Source organism: Excalfactoria chinensis, chromosome 7 (assembly GCF_039878825.1).
Source record: "Excalfactoria chinensis isolate bCotChi1 chromosome 7, bCotChi1.hap2, whole genome shotgun sequence".
Taxonomy (NCBI): Eukaryota; Metazoa; Chordata; class Aves; order Galliformes; family Phasianidae; genus Excalfactoria; species Excalfactoria chinensis.
The window spans coordinates 28,744,535-28,772,118 of NC_092831.1; the positions used below are offsets into that span (position 1 = coordinate 28,744,535).

At 40.5% G+C, this 27,584-nt stretch overlaps 1 long non-coding RNA gene across 1 annotated transcript; it reads left to right on the top strand.

The window, feature by feature from the left end:
* Window positions 1–1,612: 1,612 nt before the first annotated feature.
* LOC140255082 (uncharacterized) lies at window positions 1,613–26,479 on the top strand. Its single transcript, XR_011904376.1, has 4 exons — window positions 1,613–1,752; window positions 6,208–6,316; window positions 25,645–25,722; window positions 26,194–26,479. It is a non-coding gene; the product is annotated as an uncharacterized lncRNA (long non-coding RNA).
* The last annotated feature ends 1,105 nt before the right edge of the window (window positions 26,480–27,584 follow it).

Genomic DNA, 27,584 nt, shown 5'->3' on the forward strand with positions numbered 1-27,584 from the left:
TGGGCCAAAAGTGTGTAAAATAGATTTGAAGCAGAGCTTCAAAGTCTTGGTTGCTTTTGCTTTGTCTTTCACAGAACCATACAATAGCTTGAGTTGGAAGGGAGCCTTAAAGGCCATCTAGTTGTAAGCCTTGGGTGTCTCCGGAGATGGACAGACCATCCACCGCATCTCTGGATAACTTGTTCCAGATGTATGGAACATTTAACAGGATTTGAATCTAACCCCTACTGCTGTGATGCCCTTCTTACTCCATACCTTCGGTCTTAGGAATTATTCCTTCCTATAAGAAAAGGGCTCGGGATTTTATTCACATCTGACCTCATCCCAACATGTCTTTTGGATGTCTGTTCTCATACTTCCTCCTGGGCATCTTGCAGGAACTCCGCTTGGGGAAATTCAGTTCTGGTTCTTCATCTCCTCTGCTGTTCTCCTTGCTCTAAGAGGAGAACGTGCATTTATGTGCATAGGTATATACAGGCTCTTTTCTGTTTTTATACTTCTGTGTAAAATCCGCTTCCAACTTTAACATCCAGGACGCATGTTACACATTTTGCTTGGAGTTCCTTTGTATGATAACGCCTCCTTCTCTGATATTTTGCTCTCTGACGCTTATGGTGAGAGCTATCTTCCATGTTATTAAATGACAACATGAGCATATGCTGGCTTGTCACTGTAGCAAACAGTGACTTGTAGCTCTCTTGAAAATTCACATGCTTTTTATTGCTCCTTGAGAAAATAGCACACATCACTGCTGCAGTTCTGGTCGTTTTCCTGATTGCTGGAGGATTTCCCCTCTATTACCTCTGCATTTTCTGTGTTGCCAGGTGTGAAATGAACAGAATCATAAAGTCAGGCTGGTTTGAAGAAAAAAACAGCAGCACAGCCTGCACTGATGGGATAAGAGCATACCTAGAGTAGAGAAATGCTGGGAGCTATTGGCAATTCAACACGGTTGATATATGGTACAGTGCAAAAGATATATTTACAAATTATTGTAATTAGAAAAAAATGTAATATATATTACTGACTCAGGAAAATATTTCATCTTGTCCTTAAATATGTGCTGAAACCCTCCTGAGGGCAATAGGACTTCTACGCTTACTTAAAAGCAAACTATATTGATTTTAAACATCAATAACTCCCTAAAAATGACTGGGACTGATCTGTTTGCTAGTTGCATTGGGGGTTTCAGCAGATAGATGATAGTATCCTCAATTCAATTCCCAGTAAAACCTGTAAGATATTTTGAAATGTTGCCCTTGAGTTGAATAGCAACTGTCTCCTGAGATGCAGTGGTGAGAATGGGTTTCAGAACCAGTTTCCAGACCTAATGAATTCCAGATTTAATGAATTGTGAGAGCTATTAATGAGAATGGCCAGGCAGATTGTGTGTGGATTTTGATCCAAAGAGTTAGAAATGATGAGAGACCAATGAGCTGGGGAGCTGTGCACCTTCAGCCCTAGTGCTGCGTTAGGGACAGCTGTACACTCGGGCTGAAAATTCCCTCAGGGCCTGATCAAAATTACTCCAGCCACAGGTTGGCTGCATTTGAGTCCAAGAGGATAAAAATGACCAACAGCCCAGGGGGGGGAGGGCAGTGGGAGGTGTTCTTGTGCCTTAATGACCCTGAGCAGCAACACCTGTGTGCTAACCCCACCTGCTTGCTTGCGCTCCTTCATTTCTGCCTGGGGCAGTTCGTGCTGCACAGTCTTTCTTGAACTTCTGGAGGTGCAGGACCTGTGAACGGCTAGGTGAGAATTATGTTTTGGCTGGCTTTCTCTGTTCTTATTACCTTTTCTACGAGTGATATTTATTTTGGACAAGATACGTACGTTTGAAATTAATTATAAGCATCTAGAGTAAAATAACAGGGTTTGGTAAGGTGTTTGTTAGTGGTGTTTTTCTTAAGTGAACTTTGAAGTGTTAACAGGGAGCCAGTGTTTAATTGTATCCTTTCTGATCTATCATGTCTGAGGAAGAGAATAAATGCCAGAAGCTTATCAGTAAGTGAGTCGGGCAAAGAGAATGGGAAATATTTATCAGTAAACATTAGTTCTGTTTTGAAGAGTGTCTGAACATTTGTCGTGTTCTATCTTATGAGGAAAGAGGTATTTTTCTGTTTATGAGGTCTGGAATAGGCGAATATTTAACGTCTTGTCTCATTAGAAGGGTGAGTGGACCTCGAAGGGCTCCGCAGACTAATGGCAGGCACGTGGAGGAACAGTTTGAACCTTTTGTTGTACTTAATGCATTACTGCGTTTGAATTGGTTTTAACGTCTTTAATCTTTTATTTGTCGGCATGATGCCGGGTTGTGGGTTTTGCTGGTGCTTTACCGTCTTTCATGTGGATGGAGTTGCTCTGCACCTTTTTGTCCTTTAGGTTTTTGTTTCCTGATGGTATTAGCTGTTAATTGGCCTTAATGGGCTCTTCTCAAGCTGTGGTCTGGTTTAACGTGGATTTTAGTCAGCCGACTTTGTTCCAGTGACTTCGTTTGAGCACAGGCTGCTCTTTGGCAAGCACCCCCCATGCAAGGCGCCGTGCAGCTGCAGTCAAGCACGGAGCGGCTTCGTGGCACCCGTGTGCACGGCGTGCCGTGGAATGGCTGCGCGATAACAGAAGGGTCATCTTCGTATCTGCAAAGCACTGTGATGTATATGCTTTTAAATGTCTTTGGGAGCGTATTTGGAGAGTAAATACTTCTTACTAACTATGAAATGTTGTTAGGTTGGTCTTAGTTTTTTTCTTTCTTTTTTTTTTCCCCTTGCAAAATGTTCCTCTGCTGTTAGGAACAGGTGGAAGCCGCTCCACAGCAAAATGAGACGAAGCAGAACACCTGTACTGAGCAGGTGTAGAAAGGCATGAGTTGATTGCCGGCGGGCTGCTACCCTGCCAGGGCAAAGCCTGGTCTTGCACGTACACAGCTCTGATGGGTGCCTCCTCCACAACTACCTATTTCCATAGAACAATCAGAATAATTACTTTATTTGGGGGCGGAAGGCAAAAAGCAGAGGGTTCGGTGAGGCTGGTTAGCTTTTGTCACCGAGTAAAAGCCACGTGCTGAGCCATCTGCTGTCCATATAGAAGTGTTAAGGACCCTTTAACAAGCCTCAGTTAACTCCAGCATTTGCAGCGAAGCCGTGAGATGTCCCGATGAAATTCACAGGTTTTATATATACATATATATATGTATGTGTGTATATATAAACCAAAAACGAAATTGCAAATATACCAGACCCCCCACCCAAAAAAACAAAAAAAAAAAAAACAAACTGTTTTTGCTATCTTATAACCCGTCCTCACATCCCTTTATCTAAACGGAAAGCAAGGCTGCGTGTTCTTTATGCTTTTCACGGTGCTGTGTTTAGCCAATGGATCCAACACAGCTGTTTGCTGCACCTCGAGCTGGCGCTGCACGGCGCTCTCCCCGTGCCCCGCTTGCAGCTCAGCGGCGTTCAGCTGTTGCAGAGCGGTGGGCGGGGGGACGTGCCTGGCTTAAGCCGTGCTGTCCGTCAGGATGCAGCAGAGGCGTGGGGCTTTTAATATCGTTTTAGTGCTGTGTTGTTTTTAAACAACACTTGGGTAGAACTGCTCTGCAGTGAAGCACTGCTGTTTGTAACTGGAGAGCATCGGTGCACTGAACGGGTCTTGCTGATCAAAGGGATATTTAATGCCCATCAGTAGGAATACCTGGATAACACACTCCACTTTCAGAGCAAGATGCAGAATGTTATTTTAGGTGGTGGTTTGTTTGTTTTTTTTTTTTCCTTTGGCTTTCAGTGTGTATTAAGAAACTTTTTCGTCAGCTTATTCCAGTACCTGACTGAAATGCCACTAGTATTAATAGGGTAGCAGAGTAAATGTCACCATCCAAAGCAACCATGGCAGCGTGTATTTGCCACATGTAGAATCAGTACTTTATTACAGCATGACATGGAACATATGGGTGCTGCTGTAATATCATAGATGTGTCCCTTTTGGTGGTATCTGACATAAATTAGTGCTCAAGTCAGGCTGTTGCTGCAGCAGCTCCCTATGCTCTCTGTACCCGTCCTGTACTGCTGTGGAGCTGTACATCCCTGTGATGTACTGTCAACTGGAGCAGGTAAAATTGGCCCCTGAATATTATTTATTGGCCTGTGAATGCAGATTACATACACACTTTATTACCTGCTAATTTACCACCTGCTGGCTGAGGGATGGTGGGAGTCTACTATTTGTTTTATAGGAATTCATTATGCCATTAACCTTTCACTCCAATGGGCCATGAGGAAGAATTCCCTCAGTTAAATCACTGCTCTAATAATGCTCTACAAATGAAAACAATGATTTATTGAACCTCACGGTGTCTCATAAACATAAATTATATGCTAACGCTCTGTATATCGCAAGGATTATACCTACAGCTAGTTGCTCTTTTCAAGGACTGCTTGAGTCCCCTCGGGAATAGAGAATCAAAGAGCCATTAAGGCTGAAAGAGACCACTGAGATGATCTTGCTACCCCAGGGGAATGACTGGCTGCGGGGCTTTGGTTCTGTGCTCCTTGGAAGGAGGTGGTACCTTTGCTGGCTGTCACAGCTGCGTGTAAATTTGTGTGTTAGTGTCTCATCGAAGCCTGCTCATGGGGTGGCTGTACTTGATGTGAGTTTGTTGAGATGCTCAGGCACTGAGGTTTCCAGCTGGTCCAGATCATGCCTGATAGAAAAGGGAATGCTTTTCAGGAACAGCTGAACTGGGGTCCTCACAAACTGAGGAGCCGTATGAGTGTACATAGAGGGTCTGGCTGCAAATTGCTTTTCTCTCTTTTTCCGTCTAATCTCTCTATCTTCTTTGCTTCCCTCTTTGTTTTTAAAGACTTGCGTTGTAATTTGGACCAAGTTCACTTGTTTTGTTTTTTTTTTTGTTGGGTTTATTTTTTCCTATTAAAGGAAAGTATTCTGCAAGTTTCCAGTGTTTCAGTACATTTTGTGAGAGAGTGCATTTGCAACCAGTGCAGCATTTGTGCTGTATCACCTCCGTATTTCTGCACCTTGCTGATAGCCTGCAGTGTCTCTCCCGCCTATTTCAGGCATTGCCAGTTAAAACAAACAATTCTTTGCAGGGTGTGTGACATGCACCTTGATACCCATGGCATTTGGAGAGCCTGCTGGTTTTTAAGCTGGTGATTAAGAACTGTCTGAAATAGTTTCGCACATGGCTTGTGAGTCCTCAGTCAGAGCTCTTCCATCACTGCTGCTGTGATGCATTTCTCATTGGCTTTACAGTTGTTTAACAAAATTCATTTGAAGGAAGTCTTGGTCTTGAAAATTAAGTTATCTCTTTCCTCTTGCATACATTGATTTCCTACAAGTAAAATATCAGTGACTCTAACACCATTTTTAGTAGGTAGAGATCGGTCTAGGACACAACAGAGATGCAGTGAACAATGAAGTTATAAAGCACATGGCCTGTCTCTTTCTCCCGTCACCTCATTTTTCATTTCATTCTTTGTCCAGGTGTTTTTCCCATGCCATTAAGTTGCTTTCTAGCAAAGCCATTTGATGCATCTTTTTTCTGCTTCTCAGTTAAGAACTAGTTCAGAACCTGAAATGAAATGGACGCAGATGCTGTTTTCCCTTTGATGGTATTTCCAACCATCTTCAGGAAGTGTATTGATTTGCTGCTACTGTGATCAGTAAGCTTAAAGCTAAGGCACGAACATCTTCCTTCTAACAGCAGGTTGAAAGAAGATGAATCAAACTTAAATAACTGCAGCACATGTAGATTGGAACAAAAAAAAGCTGATCTTGTACAGTGAAGGAATTAAGCCAGAAATTTTCTCCCCTCAAAAATTAACCATTCTGTAGTTTCTTGTACTTAAGGCACAGAAAGGAAAGGTTTACATGATCAAATGACCAGAATGGTAGCATCCATTTACTTAACTGACCACAGATGGCAGAAATTAACGGGGCAGTCATGGTTCTGTTTAATAGATGCAGTATATCTGCGAAGAGTACAGAAAACAAGGATGTTTATTCTTGGCCCTTGTCAGAGATTTCATGCCTCGTTTTCAGCATATTCAATTAGTACAGTCAGTTGATACTCTTAAGATTGTTTCTGTTTTAAAAGCAGAGCAGTGAGTTCTGTGGGTCTGGGATGTGAATTGGTCACTAACGTACTTCACTGATGTAATGCTCCTTTCATCTCACTCCTTTTTCTAATTGCAGGGTCAGTTTGGTTTAAGAGCGAGGAGGAAGTTACAATTTACGCAGACACCGTTACAAGGAGCAGCAGTCACGATAGACGGCGACCTGTAAGAAAGCCATGGGCTGGAAGGTAGGTGTTGTCTCATCAAAACTTTTTCCATTTCCACAAATGCTGCCTGTTAAGTGAGTTTTTTGTTTTCTTGAATGAGTATTTGGCAGAGTCAGCTCAGTTTCCAGTTGAAATAGTTGACCTCACCTCATGTAGGTGAGATGCAGTCTGGTTTATCTTGTAGAAAGAGGTGTATGTAGAAGTTAATGAGCTGCGTAGGTATGTCACATCCTAATTTCTGCAGCTTGTTCCGAATCCTGGCTAGCATTGAAGGTGCTGGTTTGCAGGTTAGATTGGCTGTTTGCTTAAAATTTTGGTGAACGAGTCTGGCTTAAAGTAATTATGTGTTTAATTCTTGCTAATGGGTCTAAATACTGTATTCAGAAATTAATTGTAAAAGCTGTTCAGGATGCGTCCCTCAAGCAACTGTGTATTGAGGTTTTCTCCAAGTGTGCTCCCAGCATGTCTGAGGGAGGGTAATCCAGTTCAAGCACCCACTTCAGGGAAAACGCAAATGATCTGGAGACTCTTCAGAGTCAGTCTAATCAGCTTCTGCTTGTCTTCAGGCTTAATATTGTTCCATTAGGAAAATGGCACTCAACCGTCATGATCCAGATATTAATAAACAACTATTTTTTTCATGTTGTTATTGGAAATATAATGATGGTCAGTGCCACAACTGTGTTGGTTTGTATCAGATAGTGATCAATATACGTGACTGAGCCAAGGTTGCCATTTGGTCATGGAGGAAGACCCTTGGTGTTGTTTTGGTTGCCTGGTTTTCAGAGGAAAAATTGCACTGATTGCTCTCGTTCCTCCTGTGCTTCCTTGCGGTTTCTGTGTTTACTGCACTATTACAGCAAAACCTGACTGTGTTGCAGTCTCACAGCTATGAAGTTCCTATGGTTTTCCCTAAAATTTCTCCTTGGGCTTTTTGTTGGATGTGTGAATGTTTCTCACTCTGCCTGGCAGCTGTTTGCTGCTTCCTGAGCTTGCATATAGCCACAGCGTGAGTTGTCTTGCAAGTGATGGTCCAAGTACTAAGTGTGTGCAGGGGAAGCTGAGGGCCCTGTGGAGGGGCAGTTAGCAACAAGGGGAAGTGAATGCATGGCTGTTCCTCACAGTGCAATGCAGTAGAGGTGGGGTAAGGTGAGAGACGTTAGGTAGGGTAGCTTAGTGGGTTAACAGCGTACAGACTGGGTAGATGATGGATGTCTTGTGTAAGAAATCAGGGTTCATTAGCTTTGCTCCTTGCAGAAAAACATGGAATTAATTGCCTTTGGTCTCCTGGGGAACCAGTAGCTGTGTTTGAAACTTTCCTGCTTCTTATTGTGTGATTGCTGAGGCATGCTCTGAACAGGAGGATGTCTTTGATGCTGGCAGATCAAAACCTATAACTGAAATCTTCTGAGATGAGGAAACCTAAATCGCCAGAGCCAGCTTTTAACGAAACAGAGACCTCTCTCTGGAATAAAGCAGTAAGTGTTGCCAGGGACTGGAAATACGAAGCCTGTTTTCTGTAACAGCTGATGCTCTCTGGGGCACAGCCAGTGCCTGCAAGGCAGAGGAGAAATTAGTTGAGGATTTCTGTTGAGGGTGGGGAGAAGAGCTGAGTAGCTGTATATACGAGTGGAAGGGCAGCCTGATGTGATGTGTGGTATACCCGAGTTCCACTTCTTGCAAGTGTGAAATACATGGAACAGGAGTATTAGAAAAATACTCTACAGTGCTGGGTAATGTGGCCCAGAATTTTCTTTCCTCGTAAATGCTAATAAATCTTGAAACTCTGTATTTAATTTGAGGCTTTCTGTCCATTTGAGTGTTCTGACACTGAGGACTGACTTCAGTGCGGATAAAGTCTATGCTGAGGGATTGTTACATCACTTTTAACAGTAAATATCTGAGAGGTGGAGAGAAAGAACTTGTGCATGGTGTTTGTGTGAGATGCAGTTCCGAGCTGTGATTTCCCTCTCGCCCCTCACAGCTTTTGTCTGCTCACGCTTTTCTGTTCTTACTGACTTGTTTCACCGCAGTCACCTGACATAGGCCTGTTTATTTTCTTATCTGTGTAGGTAGCCAGTTTGCAGATACGCCTGTGGAACACATGGCGTAAATCATTAGGTAGTGCTGATGTAGAGAGAAATACCATTATGTGCAAAGCCTCATCTCCTTGAAGGATGATGCAATGCGTAAATCTCTGCAACAACTCTGGTTCCATGATGCAGGCCCTGTGGTGTGCAAAACCCTGGGCAAACTGCACAGCAATAACATTTGGGTTCTTGTGCTGCTTCCAAAGGGGCACTTTGAACCAAAACAGGAAAACACAGGTGGAATTTGGTTTGAAACACTGAACCCTTTGACACAATTCATGTCACCAGAAAGTGTTTTTGTAGGAACGGGCGGCCCTGGGTATAAACCATAAGCTGTGTGTCATGTATATGTGTGACTGAGTAAGCTGTGATGTGACCGGGGAGTTCTTAGCAGCTGTCTGATAAAACCTATTGCCGGCAAGCTTATCTACATTCACCCGATATCCTTAATTGATTTTATTTTTTTTTTAACATAACACAATTGATAGCAGTGCTAAAATTTTAGTTAGTCTGCAATAATTGTGAAACAGGAGAGCTGCCAGTTAGACAGTAATGGCTCAGAAGCAGACAAAAATCTGTAGGGTTAGTTACTAGAAATCTGATTTTACCAAGAGTACAGAAATGCATTAGAACTGACAAGTGCGTTAACAAACTTAAAATAAGCTTTTTATTACATAATTTTTTTTTTTTTTTTCCTGTGGAATTCAAAGCTTTGGCACTCTTAAGTAAAGCTGGAAGTGGAAATCTCAGCAGCGCTGCATTAATTTTTCAAGCCTTAATGTGCCAGACAGGGAATAAGTTATTACATCTGTTGCCCTCTGGGAGGAAGAATGAAAAGCACAAAAATGATTCTCCACCGTTAGGATGGAGCCACTGAATAATAGCTGATATAAGCAGCGGCGTGGTGGAAGAAAAGCTTACAGCAGCTTTTGTGTCATCATTAGGGGTGAACATTTCTCTGTATAACTAGTGTAGCAAGATTAGGAAACATGGCAGGGCTTATTTGTTCTTCTCAAGGGGCCCTTTACAATTATGAGAGAATTTCAAATGAGTACCTTGTGCGCAGCTGCGGCTGATTGATGTGAGACTCCTTTATTTTTCTTTCCCTGAGTTAAATATACAGCCTGTACAAACTGCTTCCAGGATACCTGGGAGAAAATGCAAGCCAATGAGTGCTCTCTTAAGCTGTGGTGCCTTCAAGCAGTTTGATGTATTGCCTATCCCTGCAGGGAGGGCCCTGGCACAAAGAAGGGGTGGGCTCCTGCCCTGTGGGAACAAAATCTTGGGGTTCTTGTCCTACTAGGTTTCTTACTAATTATTGTCTGGATAGTAAGTACAGCTGTAAAGCTTTGTGGGGGATAGCCTGGCAGATAAACAGAGAGGTAGCCCCAGTCTTGAGTAGACAAGTATGGGAATTACTGAGATGTCCATGAATGTTTCAGGGGGCTGAAGAGGGTACCAAATCCTTGCTTAATTGTTGCTCTTATGTGTCACAGAGCATCCCAGTCCTTAGGTGTCTTTGAGCAGTATGAAAGGCTTTGCTAATACGGAATAGAGCTGAAGAAGAACAAGGGATTACCTTCCTAGTGGCCCAGCGACTGTGCTTTTATATGCTATTAAAGCCATTTCTGCATCTTTTAGACAAGTGTGTTGAACTAATAGTCAGATCTTGAAAGAGGAAAACCATTGCAGAGCTTCTATTGGTTATTTCTGTGATTCTGAAGGGCTTGACTTCTTGCTGACTCTTCATTGGAACGTCAATTGTTATCATGATGTGTGGAGAAAGGAAGCCAGTTGAGAGCAACTATTTAAGGCCTTTTAGGTTTTCTTTCCTTTTTTGAAATTAGAATGTTAAGTATAGATTTTCAGCTTCATTTTTATTTAATCAATAGTAGCTTTATAAGTAGCTTTGTTGAAGGCTGCCATTGACTGGGGATCTAAGGAAAGCTCACTTGACCCGATGGAGCTACCCTTATTGTCTGAGAGTCTTGATGTACAATTCTGCTAATTAGTATTTAAGTGATATTATTTTCATGGAATGGCTATGCCTTGTCAAGGGTTTGTCTGCGATCTGTGTTACTGAATGCTGTGGCAGTTTAGTGGACCACAGGACATAATGCATCAACAAAGCATGTTTTAAGCCTGATGTGAGCTAATAGAGAAAGGAAGTGAAAACTAAAGCAGCTAATGGAAACATTCTGTTGCTAATTCATTGCAAATGCTATCAAACTGCATCTGGTTTATTGAGGCAACCTAGCAACAGCCTTTGGCCGTTCCTTCCATTCATTCTTTAATTTTCTTAGTACTTTATTTGTCCTGGAGAATGCCAGAGCAGTTGTTAGTGTGTAGATTTAGCTGTGATCAGCCTTTCTAAGCTTGAATCATCACTAATTAAAGGTTGTTGGACATCTTTGGTGTAGTCTGTGTAGAGCGGACATACCTCAAACCTTACCCAGCTGAATTTGACAGCTCATCCCTAAATCATGACATGTCATGTGCTCATACTGAATAAATCAATATTGTCCTTTGAAAACCAATGTAGCTGTGCTACTGTCAGCAGGTTTGAAATGAGGAGCCTTCCTAATCATAAGCACTTTACATAGACAGTGTGGAGCAGTGGCGTGCTGAATGTGAAATCAGTTGTTTGTAAGTGCAGGGTAAATATGTCTCTATTTTTTCTTGTGTAAACATGCACAAAGCCAAAAAGCTTTCTCACTGTTCTCGCCTGAATGTGAACTTGTAATTGGCTCTATGCATTGAACTAAAGACTTCCCCAAAACATTAGTTTTTTTGTTCTTCAAGTCCATCTTACCTGTGAGGTCAGCTGTGTAGCTGGAGGTCACCACTCTACAGCTTGGGAATGGAAGATACTGCAAGTGTTATAGGGAGTCCAGCAATTATAAGTAAGGGGTAGGTCTTTCCCTGTGAAGGGCAATCTGTTTCAGAGGTAGATTAACACTGACATATCCCCTTTAGAGAAGAAGCTCAGAAATGACAGCCATTTGGATTTCTGTCTGGAAACGCTGTCAACACCCAACACATCATGGGGGAAAAAAACCATGGTCTGTTGGCTGCCTGCGGCTGCAGCCATCTGTTTGGATGGCACATTCCTGCTTCTGGCGTGGTTGGAGTGGTTCGTTAGGACTTTGTGGGTGCCAGGCAGCAATAGCTGGAAAAGAGCAGGCTGTATATCTCAACATGGACTGTGTTTTGTTATCAAGAGCCCTCGTTCTGCATGACTGGGATAGCATTGCAAGTGTCCTTGTGTTGCCAACATTTGTTTGGTACTTACTTGTCAAAGTAAAGGAAGAGAGATAAGGGAAAGGATCTTTGTGCAATCCAGCCTAGGTGCATTGAGTACATTAAGCTGTTTACTGTGGGACAGTACAGATGCCTTTAAGGTGCTCATCTCCCAAACTTTCAGACCAGTTGAAAAGAACCACCGTATTTTCATTACCCAGTGAATCAGCTGGGACGTGTGGCATAGAATTGCTCATTGAGTTCCAGGATGGAAGGCAGACAAAAGAGCTAATTGTGTTGCTATTGGGTATGGACACAGGACTTTAAAAAGAACAAAACAAAAAAAGCATTTATTAACCATGTTTTATAAGTGGGAAGATCTGCAGAGCTACAAGACATTGCAACTGTAAGATATTTTAATTGGTGTGGATTTCACTTATTTTTGTTTGACATTTAATAACAGGGTGATTTCACTCAGGAAAAAAAATGACTCGTAATTATTAATGCATTAGATGCTTAATACACTGATGTTTATCTCTAACTTCTTGAGTTTTATGTAAGAGCTTTTCAGATAAAAGAAAACAACCAGTGCCGTTATGCTCAATCCAAGTAACAGTGAACAAGTGTCACTAAGGGTATGATGCTAGAGAGCATCAAATCCCTGGAGATTCAGGACAGCACATGTTTCCTGTGTGTTATGTGAAAGTGTTACTCTTCAGGTTACCCATCCTGAGCACATGCAGTGTCTCTGCCTTTGAAGGTGACAAGTATTCAGATATGCTCTCTTTGCTATGAACTCTGTGCTGTGCTTGCCACATCATAGACTACAGCATCCACAGGTGTTACTAAATGGGGATTATAGCTGGTCTGTGTGGTTAGACTGAAGAGTTGATCTTCACAGTTGTGTGTTTCCTATACTCACTCAAGTGTGGTTGAAAGCAGAGCCGATGCACTGCCTGTGCTGCAACTCCAGAGAGGGGCTGTGTGTTGTCAGACCTCATGGGAAGGAGCTCTGAAGTGTCCTCTCCGGCTGACAGTAGTAAGGAACATTTGATTGTAGTTCTGGTTCTGCTGTCTGAAAGCACAAGGTGCTTGGGAGGATTGAAAATTCAAGCTATCCACTAACAAGACAGGCTTTTAAGGTTAATGGCTGAGAGCCCCACGAATTCCCTTTGTAAAATAGATCAAGGTATATGGGTAAACCAGGTGCTAATTTTCCCGTTCCCAAAAAGCAGTATTTCAAAAGGTGTTATTTTTCTTTGTGTAGGCAAATGAGATCTCTTTATTACATGGTTCCTGTTCAGCTTTTCCTTATTGTAGAACAAATGTTCTGCACCCGGCCTTCACCTGAAATAGCTGGTATTTGGCCTTTTTCTCCTAAAAAGCCTCATTGCTTCTTACATGTAACTATTATTCCTTTTTTCCCTCTAGTCACATCTTTCTTTCTCATACGCAGCAATGATTTAATAGTTGGTTGTTTTTTTTTTTGCCGGACCCCTGGTTTTCAATGTGACCGTATCAGTTTTCACACTGAATATCACATTAATATACACATTAATGTCACCATCTCACAAAAAGTAAGAAAAAAACCATGCTGGTTGTTTTTGACTTCTATTTTGACTAAATTGCTTGGGAACTATAAAACACAGAACACTTTCCTAGCACAAATTACAATTAATCTACCTATACCCACCAGCCTCTATGGCACTGAAATGAATGTACAGCAATCTGTTAGTAATGCATGGAGTGGCGGTATTGGGGGAAGCTGGACCACCATACTTCCAGCTCTGCTGCAGCAGATGATGCCACATTACAGATCTTGTCATTTTAGAAGGTTTTGTAAACGTGTGCAGCAGGTTTTCATCCCAAGATGAGGCAAGGCCTAATGGTAGCACCTTTCTCAGTCAGCTCGGTGTTGACTGAGGGTAAATGCTGCAGTGTGTTGTGGTTATGGGATTAAGTCTGAAGGAAAAGCCAAGTTTTATAAGCAGTTAGTAATAGCTTACAGTAGCTCTTCTTTGTCTTCTTCTGTAGAAAATAGACTCATATTTTCCTTGACAGATTTCCAGCTATGAAACCTGACTGGGCTAAGAAGCCAGCATGTCAATGAGAGTGTTAATTTCCTTTTGAAAGGATCATTGTTGAGTGGAAGTGTGCTTATTTTTGGGAAAAATATAAAAATTTAACTTCAATTTTATTTGCTCCTGAACTCCCTGTAAATTTTTCTGCTTTTATCCATTTTTCTTTTTCACACTTTGTGAATGTTGCCATAGTTACGCATAAATTGCTGATAATTTCACTCACTAAAGGAAATAAAACAATCGTTTTTTTTCCCCCATCTTTATCTTAGTAGCTATGAAGGGAAAAGCTTGTCCTAGTAACAATAAGAGCTCTCCTCCACCACCCACCTGCTTGCTGGTTGTGACCATTACAGCAGCAGTACTTTTCTGGCTTATTTTTAACTGATGATTCAGTATCTTAGAAATAAGATTCCATGGTCAGAAACAGCTCTAGTAGGTGTTAATATTTGGATGGGGTGTGGTAAGATCTGTAAATCTGTAATGCCCAACATGTTCAGTGAGGTTCTGAGAAACCACACCAATCTCCTCATGTTTTTATCAGTCAAGTTTCACTGTGCAGAGATGTGAAAGTGCATGTTCGTTTGTGATTTCCTTTCACCTTCGTCCTTACACAGAAAACTCAGTCTCTCAACACAATGTAATGCAAGCCAGAAATGGATGATGTTGTTATCATCTCTGATATTGTCCTGGAAACACTGATTAGTTACAGGTAACTTTCTTACAACCCTTTGCTTTGGAAAATGCAAAGGTATCCTAAGTAAGTGGATATTATTTGAAGTAAGGATCTACTTCTCACCTGCTTCCCTATATGCCTTGCTGTGTCCCAAAAGAACACAGATAAGATTTCCAGATTGGGTTTCTACACATGAATGTGCAAAGGCTGCAAACAGACAAAAGTATACATATGTATATCTACATGATATTTGTCAACTCCTACTTATTATTTTTCTTTAATCTTTGGCATGCTTTTTTATCTAAATAGTCATGGCTGTAGCTTGATCTGCAATGTGTTTTCAGCCTTCAGAAATTCTTGCAGTACTTAAATGTGTGTAATAGCATATGAAGGCATTAAGGAAGTAGGCACTACAGGTGAATAGAGAAAATTGTAGAAAGCATCATCATAAAAACATAATGTTTGATAATGGAGTATTTCCTGGGCAGGAGAAACGTTTCACTAAAATGATTGGATTGCATCTTTTTTTATAAGAGCAAGAATGAAGATTGGCTTTGTAGTTAACCTACGTCAGTGCTTGGAATGAGTCCTATTTGTTTTAAGTGACCACTTATTGTACTGATTGTCAGGTAGGTAGTCAAACCAAACCCTTCCGAAGGTGCCCTCTGTGCCATGTGTGTTTTGCTTCCCCAGTAAGGAGGAATGTGATCTGCAGTTCTCTGCAGCTTGCACAGATATGATACCGAGGCTGTAAATGGAAACGATAAATTTCTAGAATTTAATACATTCTGAAAGTATATAGTTTATTTAAAATACCAGTAACATCAAATCATAATCAGGCTGTTTATTTTTCTGGATGTGTTTTCCATTCTTCAAATGTAGAAGGTGAAGTGTTTGGTGTGGAAGGTGTTTCCAGTTTCGCCTTGCTTAAAGAATGTGGGAGCTTCAACATCTGTCATGGAGTTTGATGCTGTCTCATCCCTTTGCTTTTGTGGTTTGTGTTTCCTTTGGAAGACGGTCTGATCCCTGATCTCCAGCGTGTATTTCTACGATGTTTATCTCTAAAGAGAAAAATCAGTAAGAATCTAAAAATAAGGCTTGTAGGGCTTTAAGAATTTCAGCTTACGCTTCAGATGTCTGACAGGCTGGTGTATATATTCAGGCATAACAAGAGGAAATGATGCATCTCTGTGTGAAAATGCTTCTTTTTCTCTCCTCTGAAATAACTGCCTTCTTAAAATGAGACTTTTAAAATAATCATAGAAAAGGGAGCCTTGTGAAAAGCATGTTTTCTCTTGATGAGTTATCAAGTCGGATGGAGGACTTTTCCTTATAAAGGAAACAAACACATTTTTTTGTTTTCATGTTTGTACTCATTTGAGGTGGATTAAATTGAATATAATGGCTTAGTCCCACATATGGCAATACCTGTTTTCTCTAGGGGAACGTACTTCTGTCTATGAAAGCATTTCCTTAACAGTAATTCCCAGATGCGTGGCAGAAATGCAATCTTCTGTGTCACTCAAAATATCGTAGCTGTTTGGGTCATTATTTGCAGTATTGCTGAATTTACCCTTCTGGTTTCTACAGTTGAATTTTTTGTTGTATTTCCTTTCAGTAGATACTGCGGTGAAGTCTTAACTGTGCTTCACAGAGGTTTTTCAATTTGTTTTGGGGCATCCATTTGCACATATATGTGCATTACATTGAAGAGTGATGCTGTGAAATTCGTGTAGCTATCTGGATTTTTGAATGGAAAGATATTTTTTTCAGGTGTTTAGGGTCATGCTTTGCTTTCAGACTGTCTGAATGGAACTATAGCTGCATGAGTCAGGCACACGTGTCACTGTGTATTGCTGTTGCAGGTGAGGGCCTTGTGTGCAGCAGGAGACTGAGATTATGTTTTAATTATATATCTGTATGTTAGTGCAAGTGGAGTTCAAGCCCCATGTGCGTTTCTGGGTTTCTTTCTGTACTTGAATTGAAACAGAGCAAAAGCAAGTAATGCACACAGCTATAAGAAGGAAATCATTGCATGTTGGAAGTGGATGTCTGGCAAGCCCAGTAGACTGCCTAGCTCTGAGCAGCACTTTGCTGTTGGCCAAAATTTGGGAACTGGCATCAAGGGGAGCTGGTTGTCAGTCCTGAGAGCTGCAACAGGTAGTATTTCTTGTGGCCATCGCTGCTTGGCAATCCACATTTATCTGCAGCTCATTAGCTCACAGAATCATAACATGGCCCAGATTGGAAGGGAGCTGAGGGATCTGTTCATCTCTGGCTTGAAAGCTCAGCCTTTGAGCTGGTTTTGGTGTGACTGCTCCCATACTGTTCCTGAATTATCGGCTGGCCTTTGCATTTATTGAGGACCAGTGTGTCGTAGATGGCCCTGTTGCTGTTCCCATAGTTGTTTGCCCGTATCAAGGGCCCCACTAGTGAGGTCTGTGCCCAGGCTGTGCAGGATTGGTCTTGTTGATTCATAGTTTCATTTTTTTGGTTTCCTTGATTGATTTTTGTTTGAAGAGAGTGAGTGACCTTATAGATAGTGTTTTTTCTAAGCGCTGACCAGGATGTGTTCTGCATTTACAAATGTGCCCAAACTTTTAACTCTTAGTTTTGAATTCAGCCTGGTTTATTGGTGGCCATACAGTAAATCTGCAACAGGTCTTTTTTTTTTATTTTTTTTTATTTTTTTATTTTTTTATTTTTTTTGCTGAGATGATCAGGAACTTTGCAATGAGTCCAACTGAGTTCGCTACTATCAATGATATGTTTAAATAATGTATTGCAATGAAAGGAGCTAATAGTGTAGTAGTTCAGAATAAGTTGTGTCTGGGAAAATAGCAGATATGTTGCACATGTTTTCCCTTCCTAGGCCTTTTTAAGCATAGTTTATCCAGGTCTCGCCACTCATTTAAGTGTGTCTAGTTCAGTAGGAAAACATGCAGTGGTCTTTCTCTGTACTGTCCTATAATGTGTGGCTTTTCACATGCAAGCTAAACTGCTAGTGATGTTTCACAGTAAATGCAAATTGTCCTCTAGAAATGCTGAGTGCTACTGGTTTGTTGGACAGCTTTATGAGGAACAAAAAACATTCCAACCTGAACAGCTTGGCCTGTATTTCGATATACTATTTAGTAATTAAGTGTGCCTCCTTAGATCGTTGCCACTGTTTTCTTTCTCTTTCTCCCTTTTTCCCTTTCCTTTTGGTCCAGCGGCCCTGCGGGCCGGCTGTCCCCCTGTCACGGTTGCAGGTAGATTTTTGGTTAAACTGTGACAGATTTTGGTGAGCATTATGGTGCGCTGTGCACCAGTGTCCACCTGGGCCTTATATTTCTGTGGTTGAGATGGTGGTTTCTGTGGTTTTATCATTGAGATAAAAGTGAAGCTCAGACAGCAAAACCTACTGTTCTAGCAGGGGAGCATTACCTGTGTAACTTAATGTTACAAGTTAGTGCCATCAGAAGTGTAGGGAAATCCCATCTGTGGACCATGTGGACCATGGGGAGCTCAGGGTCAGAAACTTCCGGAAAGAAATGATGAGATGCAATACCAATAAATCTGAGGTTTCATAAACCTGGCCATGCATTCCGCACTGTTCCTGGTGCTCTGAGTTTAAGGTACGCACGATTTGATTATGCAAAGCACATACAAGCTGCATCAGTTCTTAGAGGTGCTGCAGGTATGGTTTAACTGAGAAACACTTGTAGAAGATCAAACAGATGTAGGATTCGACATCTATGCATTATGCAGTTATTAACTCCCGATTGAAGCTCTGGCTGGGTTACTAATAGCATGCAGGAGTGCGTGTGTTGCCTTGGGTTTTAATGAAGAGTCAGTTGTTCTTAACCATGTTCTTAACCATTCTTTAACCATGTTATTGTGTGGAACCTGATTCTAACTATAACCTATAGTTAGAATAACAAGATGCATTAGCAGTATTGTCAGCAACTGCATAATTATAATTAAAAGATATAAGGGTTGTTTCAAATGAATTGTGTAGGCTAACGTTCTTCAATATTAACCGTTCTGTTAAGATAATATAAAGCTGATTTAGGCACAAAGCATCATCTGACTTGATTAGCAAGGAATTGGACTTCAGATTATCTGTCTGTTTACAGATAGCAAAAACTCTGAGGAGATGAAACAAACTTCTGTGTAACCTGCCTGAGAATAGTCATGAGGTAGCTGGGGGTGGGAGAGTGGAGGGAGAAGAGCTGAAGGCCTTTAAATTGAGGGGAAGAAACTGGAAAAACTGGCAAGACAAAGAATGCTTGGAAGTCTTCCAACAGATTTTAGTAACATCTGTGTCTTAAACTGAAGAAACTGAATTGCCTGCTCGGCTGTTAATTAGGAAGGCTGATACGTTGCTATGTGAAAAATGAAATTTGAATAATAAACTTGTCACGAGGACTGCCAGGCTTTTTTTCCATATACAAATACTCCTACTTGCAGGTGAGAAGAGTGTCTTTTGTGCTTTGATGGACTGTTTACTACAGCTCTGGGCTGAGCGCCCCAAAAGTTGGTCTGAAAAGCAATGCTTTGTGTCCCCATTCTAAAACTTACAAGCTTTAGGGCATGTCATCTCAAGGTTCAGTTCTCAGCAGTCTTGAAATTTCTGGCATCATGCTCTTAGTTTTCAAGGTAGAAGTTGACATTTGTATGGCAGGATGGAGCTCTCCTTCAGCATGGGGAGACCCTGTTTACTGGTTTCATTTTGATTTCACAGAGGGAAGAACTGTTAGAGATGGGATAAAGCTGCTAAATAAATAAATGCATTAAATGGGGTCAAAAATGTCTTGAGGGAAAAATAAGTAAGCTGGGCATTACGAGGTAGTTGTCTTTCTAGAAACTGAGATTACAGAGCACGCCTTTGTAAAAGTTTAGCTAGCTGAAACAGAGGTTAAACAACATTAGAAGATGTTATTTAATGCTACTGTTGTGATTACAGAGGAATGATCTGATCATTGCGTCTGGTACTTTTGTGCAGCAGTCAGGAAAGACAACGCAGAGTGCTGATACACGGCTTTCTTCTTTAGAGCAGCATTCTTTGTTCTCACTTGGCATTTGTATTTCCTGGCCATAAGCACATTGTATTTCAAACAAAGCCTAATGAAAGAGGAAAGAACTCTAGTCTTAAGAGCTAGAATTGAAATATCTCTTTGTTGGCTAAGAAAGTAGGTGCAAAGCTACTTCTTCTACTTAAGCTGAAGTTTTGCTCACTGGAATGAAGGCAGAACAAGGAAGCCTGTTGGAGGTGTTCAGGGCCAGTCTGGACGTGGCTCTGTGCAGCCTGTTCTGGTGGTTGGTGATGCTGCCCACGGCAGGTGGGTTGAATATAGATGATCTTTGAGTTCCTTTTCAACCCAGGCCATTCTATGATACTGTGAAGCCCCCGTACCCTTTCTTCTACTCTTTTGAAGCTAAAAATACCCAATCCATTTTTTTGGTTGCTGAGCGTAAATGATCCTCCTGCCTCCATCTGCCTGCATGTTTGGTTGTTCTTCCATCGATCTTAACCAGTTAGAGAAGAACCCGTTTTTTCCTCAGCATATTAAAACCTAATTAAAAGCTCTGCAGAGCAGGGTGTAAAGAAGGTATGTCTCTGCATTTCATTGAGCCCTTGTTATTCGTGCTCCAGTTAATTCAAGTCGTTACTCTGTTTCTTATGTCAGTGTCATTTAAATTATACAACACAGGAAGCAGTTAGGACTTTCCGGAAGAAGACAACAATTAGCACACTTAACATTTGTATGTAGAGCTACTGCTCATTTCCTGAGTGGTTTCTCAAAGATCCCTCATATGGCCTGGACCTTCTCTGTATGTCTGTAAGCATGTTTTGTAAATTGATTTGAAGGAGAGATTATTTTAAGTCTGTATTTTGCTGCTCATAAGCTTTGAATGTAATTGAGCCGGTTTAGTTGTTGAGATGTTGCTAGTACCAATGTACCAATAGCTGAGGTGAATTGATGGGATGCTAATTCAAAGTGAGCAGATATTATTCAAAGAGCTAAGTAAATAAGAAATGGTGTGAAGTATTTCCAGATCACAGCCTGAACTGTGGTGCTAATGCTACTATTTTTTACGTCCTATTGGCTTTTTTTGTTAATTTTCTTAACAGTAAGTCTAATTAAAGAAGAATAACCTGTTATTGAAAAATGTTTGAAGTATGTTGGCTCCTTCTCCCAGGTGAAAATGACCGGACAAGTTTGTGTTGACTGTTAGGATAAATTTCTTCAGAGAAAGAGTGGTAATGCATTGGAACAGGCTGCACAGGGAGGTGGAGTTACCATCCCTGGAGGTGTTCAGGAAGTGTGTGGATGTGGCTGTGTAGGACATGGTTAATCAACATGGTGGGGGTGGGTAGGGGGTTGGATTAGATGACTTTAGTGGTCTTTTCCAACCTTAATAATTCTATGTATTAGAACTGTGATATCTCGAAGTGATAACGTGCTGTCCTGGTCACCCAGTACTGTGAGAGAAGCTGAGGGAGGTGCAGGCTTCTCTGGTGAGGACTGACCCATTCTTTCCCGATCTGTGCTTGGATCAGACCTGTTAATTCTTGTAGTGAGGAACATCTGAGGCAGTTTGAAGATGTGGACAGAATGTTGGTGATTTGATATGCTTCCATTTTTTTGAGCTCAAGTTGAATGAGCAGATTAAATGCAAACATATATTAACTTAGAAATACCTTTTTATGTTGTTATACCCCGGGTTTTTCTCTTTAAATATTTAGAGTAAATGTATTCATTGTGTTGTATATTATGTCTGTAGAAACGCCTTTGCAGTTTGACAGTGTGTTACAAAAAATAATGGAAAATACTCTTTTCTAATAGAAAACATAAAAATTGAAGGCAGTAGGACTAGCAAAAGTTATGTCCCAAAGAGACATTGCTCCCTGTGTTCCCTATTTGAAATTCAAATTGTAATTACAACATTGCACTTGGAGATTGTTCTAACAGTGATTTAGTTTCTTCCTGGTAATCATTTCTCCATAATGACAAGGTTCTGCAGGCAATACATAAATATCTGTGATGGTTTTAGTTGGCTATTTTAATCCCGGATATGGACTGCTTAAATGAGTGTTAAAAATACTTCAAAATATTTTATGTGCCAGTAAGAAATCCCTGGAATGTTTATAGTGTCCATCTAAGAGTTCAGTTTTCAGAACAATAGAGCTGGCATTTTCTGGAGTAGTGAACCACTCACTTCTTTTTTGGGGCTCCTGGCAGGTATGTATGTAGTATCTCATGCACGTGCCATTGTAGTGGTGTATTGAAGAATGTACCTATAGTGCTGTGATGTGTGTGAACTGCAGTACGTCAGACATGGACTTGACCTTTCCTCATAGCTAGAAGTTGGTGAGATGTACTTTGCATCATAGTTTGGTGAGGTATACATATATGTGGTTTTCAAGGAAGCCTGTGGACTGGTTGGTGGAGAGTGCAGCAAAGTGGGCTAAAGCTGTGAAATATTTGAGTAGGTTTACTTTGATTGTTCAGTAATCTGAGGTATTTCAGTAGTCAGTGTCTTCTTCTTCCCTGTGGAAAATCACTAACCTTTTCACTGTAAGAAAATGGACAAAATCATTTGAATGTAAAATATCATCTTCCAAGTATGTGTGTGCATGAATTGGCATCAAAGACATGTATTTAAAGAAAATTTACTTAAGGGTTAACATGTATATGCATCATCAGGCTCTACTATGATATAAAAACCTGCAAGTCAGGTTGTCAGAACCACAGGTAGTTTTGTGAGAACCGGTGCTGCGAAGCGGTGCTGCTAATTTACTTTGGCTGCTTTGATGTGTGTTTGTTAATAGATGCATCTTTGTATTGAAGGACTGTAAAATGCAATAGGTTTTTTGCTCAGAACAGCAACAACACGTCATGTATGTTTAGAACGTTACTTTTTCAGAACCAATAAGCTACAAACAATATAGGCATTTCTGACCATGTTTTAAGGAACACAAATACCCAACCTTGTAAACAGAAAAAGAGAATATAGCTTTTTCTGTGGTTGGTAGGGAGCAGGCAGTGTGTGCATGAAGAAAACTGCACGGTGATAATTATTTCAGCTTCACAGAGAAATTAATCAGTGCTACTCTGACATAGTCTTTTTACAAGTTTTTTTGCTATATGTTCCTCACATTTCCACAAACCTTTCTCATTCTACTGCTGTTATTCTATTACAGCCCATGCTATTATACTTCTTTTGGTTCCTGTGGCGTTCCACCTAACCTAAAAATCCAGAAGCAATTGTTTTAAACAGCAGCAGATGGATTCCGTATATTAGTACCTGGGGGCTTTATTTGCCTGGAGATGAATACCTTGGCTGGAGCTTTGGGTAGCTTTGCAATGTATAAATCCCACAGTACATCATGAGGCAGGAAATAAGAAGCTCCTTTCCTTGTTGTGTGACAGCTCCAAGCTGCTGTACGCTAGCCAGGTATAGCGCTCTGTGTGTGCACTTATTCACCTTTGGTGACATACTCAGTGTAGAAGAACCTACAGTCAACTGTGGGAGCTTAAAACCAACAAGACAGGAGATGGTAGTAAAAACAATTACAAACCTGAGCTATCCAACTGCAAGTAGTGCTGGCTAGTTGAGTTTTATTTTTTAGTGTATTTAACATATGGATCTAGTTCTTAATACAAAACCAAGTCAGTAAGTATTTGGATGATTTAATTTCCTTGAACCACAGGCATATTTATTGGCAGTGATATTCTTAAAATCAGTAACTTGGTGTGAATTCATTCTGGAGATATCCTGCTCATAAATGATAACTCATTCTACAGGTTTATGTATGAAAATCAGCAGTGAATTATGATATGGCTTGGCTTTTCGTAGCTGCCTATTGAGGAAGCTCAGAAAACTTGAAATTGGTCCACCTGTTCCGAAAGGAAGACAAGGTTGCAAAGGAGAGAAACTAGAGGCTTTCTCCTGTTACCGAATTTTATGTTCTTAATCATATTTACAGAACAATGTCTTTGAAGGATAAATCTCTTAAGATAAAAGTCTTGCATGCTCATAGATGTCTATATAATATAAACACACGGAGACAAAGAACTGTATATAAGCACTCAAGCATGTATCCTGTTCTTGCATTCACTATTATGAATTGTTTGTTTTTTTTTTAACCAGGAAAAAAAATAGGATTAGTGTCAATATCTTGTATTTTTTCCTTGATAAAGGCACTAAGTCACCATTAGAGGAATGATGGCAAGCATGGCAGAGGGGCTGGGCTCAATGATCCCTTCCAAGCCTTACAATTCTGTGTTCAAAATCAATATGTTTGAGCTGGAAGGGGCCTTTAAAGGTCACTAACTCCAGCTCCCTTGCAGTGTGCAGTGACATCTGCATCCCAGGTGATAGAACACAAGTTGCACTGTTCAGCTGCAGAAGAAAGACTTCAGCTCACATGTTCTTTTTTTTCTTTTCCTTTTAGTATAATGGAACATCCACAACAGTTCAGTGGAGCTCAAAATTACAGCTGAGGAATGATCAGCTCAGTCTGAAAAAATTGCAGGAGGGAAATAGAGTGAAAAATTAGTTTTTTAATATTAGCACACAATGCTCCAGCCATCGTTATAAATAAGATGATCATCTGATGTCACTTTGGTTTTACGTATGGATTTCTTATGTCTCACAATGACATCGTGAAAATCAGCAAAACCCAGGCAGTTCTTTTGGAAACAGTCGGATGTAGATGGAACAGAGGGTTCTTGGAGGAGCGTAGGTATGCACTGCTGCCACCCATGTTACCCAAAGACCGTTTTTATACAGAGCAGTCGCTTATGGATCAGCCAACATGAGTGAGTGTTTTCTGTGAATATCTGTGTAAGCTTTGTGTGTGTGTTTTTTTTTCAGGCTTATTAGAATGCAAAGCACTAAACATCCAGCTGGAGTCAGCTTTGGCTTTCAGTGTTTGTCAGTGGTCAGGTACAAATCTGTAAGCCAAGGGAAAAATGTTGAGGACTGTCAAGTATAAAATTCTTAGATGAAAAATTTTTACAAAGTGTGCATATATGTCAATTACAGTGAGTATTTAGAGGGTAAAATTGATGGCTGAAACAAACAAGACGTCTGGTGAGCAAATAGGAGAACCAGGGTGCTGTTGCTGATACACCTGTTAGACAATATGCCCAAGGGATATTTATTTAGAAAGGATGTCAAATACAGGTAATGAATTTAATCATGTGTTTTGTCTCTTTTATTCCTCAAAATGCAAAAAAACTTTGGATATTCTTCCCTACACAGACTGGCTGGGAATGAAACAGGCTTCTGTATGCGTATGTTTGTTTTCCTCTGATGCATCAGATATTCCTTTTCTCACCTGAAGCAGAAGAGCAGTCAGAGGGTGTAGAATGAAGGCATGGCAATGATGAGACCTGCTAGAAAAGCGTGTGATTCTCACCTGTTGGTGTTCCCTCCTGAGATAGTTGTCAAGTGATACTTCAGTCAGACCACTGTGGCCAATGGAGTTATCAGCAGAGTCTGGATGTAAGGAAAGGTTTTATTTCTGGGCAGAACAAGCAAGAGCTGCTGATTTGGGCTTAATTCTCATTGTAAGAGTCTAGGAAAACTTACTGGGTATTCCCTAGTAAGTTGCTCCAATGAGAACTAATCTCTAAATGGGAGTATGCTGCTTTTCAGGTAACTAGTTGAATCTCATTCAAGTTACAGGATTGAGCTGCTCTTACTGATACATCTTTCGTCATGTTGCATTGATTCATACAAATATTGTCTCTACTCTTCTGGACAGTTTCATTGCTATATGAAATACTGTTTTGCTGGAGGGTTAGATGTCTCACATTGCAAGTCCATTACTCACGTCTCTGCATGAGCAACTACAGGATAGTGAAGTACGGAAATGGGTAAGGTTGGAAGGGACATGAGGAGCTCGTCTTGTCCAAACCCAAACTCTTGGTAGTTTATAGGTTTGTTTGTTTTGTTTTGTTTTTTTATGATCTTGAAATTTTGTCTGACTGTACAAGGGATCTGATTGTAATTTGGACTGCAGTTATTTATGTAAGTAAATAATATCAGGTTTGTGTAGATGCAAATAGGTATATCAGCTCCCAAGTGTCTTGTCTTCGAATACTGTCTTATCTTCTGAATGTCCTTACCTTGTTGGCTTTTTGTTTGTTTCTTACACACATCAATATGTTGACAAACATGTATGTGTTACATGATGTTGAATGCTTTCAACTTTGTAGAACCTGTCTTAAATATTGTTCTGTTCTGATTATTTGCAACTCTTTCCAGCTTAGGAATTTCTTAGGAATTGCCCTGTCATCTGCTCGAGATGTGTACTGAAGCCACTGATCGCTCATCTGAAGCCAGGTTACACACAGCTGTTACCTTAATGGACTTTATTATACCAAAACATCAAAAATATCTTTCTAAAGTGTTTCTAAACTATAAGGTGATTTTAGATGCATTTTGAAGTAGTCCATCAAACAAATTACTGTTCATTTCAATCCAACATATTAAAGAAGTGTTATTTCATTGAATTAGAATTTCCTTTTAAATTCAAATATGTTTTTCTCAGATGATTACAACAAAAATGGCTAACTTTTCAGTGAGTTTGAAGGATTAAGAGCTTTAAAGATTTGTTTTAAATGAAGCAGGTGTCTGGAAGCTTGCTTTAGGAAACTGCATGGTGCAAGTCATTGTCATAGCCAACACTGTAACCTGTCCATCCCTTTGCTCTCTCTTTATTTTTTTTCTTGTCCTTGAGGAAAACAGTCACAGAACAAATTTCTGCTTATTAAACAACGGAGGCATTACTAGTTTACTGTGACTGTTTTTCAGGTCCTGGTAATGGAACTCTGACTGCTGGCCTGGAAAGTCTTTTGTATCTAAGAAGCCTGAATTCAGGCAAAGGTGCAAATGAGTAATGGGGAAAATTAGGGAAATGAATCAGTCTGTCTTGAAGGAGGATGGGAGAGTATTCCTTATTTAGCCTAGAATTAAGGGGCAGGAAAATCTGCTTGGAGAGGCAGGGGCTTCCCCTATCCTGCATACTGGTGATATTGGGACCACATCAGTTCTGTTTAGAGATGTTTATTTCTCCAGCTCTGTTACAATATCTAATCCATCAGAGTTGACCTTTGGGTCTGCAGCTTTCTGTTGACCTTAAATATAATAGTGGGTCTGTAATGCAATAGAATAAATCTCTTAAAGACAGCAAGTTAATCCAAGGCTTTCTGTCACCCTTGTTAATTCCTTGATATACATTCAATGTTGTTCCTTGGTCAAAACCTATCCATTTTGAGAATACTCAAACTGATCCTCCAAAACACCAATATTTAATGCGAGCATCTAAATGATCAGGGAGGGAAAGCATCACAAAAGCATCTCCAACTGCCCATGTTTGCAAGTCCTCATCTGTCTGAAGTTGTGCTGTGCAGCTCCAACAAGTCAGGTAACTTTGCTTTTACTTAGGTGTTCAATTTGATTTTATGTCTTTGGATTACGTAAAGGATATGTCCGCCTATGGCTTTGTGTTTTTTTGTTGTGTTTGTTTTTATTAGCATATCAATTCTTACTTAATGGCAGATCGCATCCAATATTCATTCTCTACAGTCTTTTAGAGGCTTGTTGTTATTCACAGACCAAATGTCTCTTTCTGTAGGGTTTTCTTAAATAACTTGCCTAGTCTACAGAATTTTAAGGGTTTGCTAAGGATACATGAATGAATAAGTGCTACTTTGGTTGCTAGAAGGAAATACTTCCTGGATACAAGGCATTTAAGGTTGGGTAGCTGCAAACGGACTTGTTGTTATATAGCAGGGAATGAAGCTGTCTGTGTTACAGTATTAATGGTTAAAACATTTTGTTTGGGAAATGTTAAAAATAATAAAGGAAACATACTTTTTTTTTATTTAAATCCAGCTGAAATAACCTTAAGTTTGTTACTTTTTTTCTCTTACTCTGTAGCTGTTGTTTGAGGTCCTAGCTGAAATCAAGGCCTTACTTTAATAGGTAACTGAACTGACATAACAAGAGACGGGACGTGCACGGCAGGCTTTACAGTGGGCTTTAGAGAAAGTTTACAAAAGGTCAGAGCGAAGAACTGTTATTTCAGTTTAATGAATTGAGAACCATAGCACAGTGAACAGAAGTGATTTCCTTATAATTGCTCAGCATCTTTACTGCAGGAATGAGAGCAACATCTGCATCTATGAGACCTGATGGCTTGC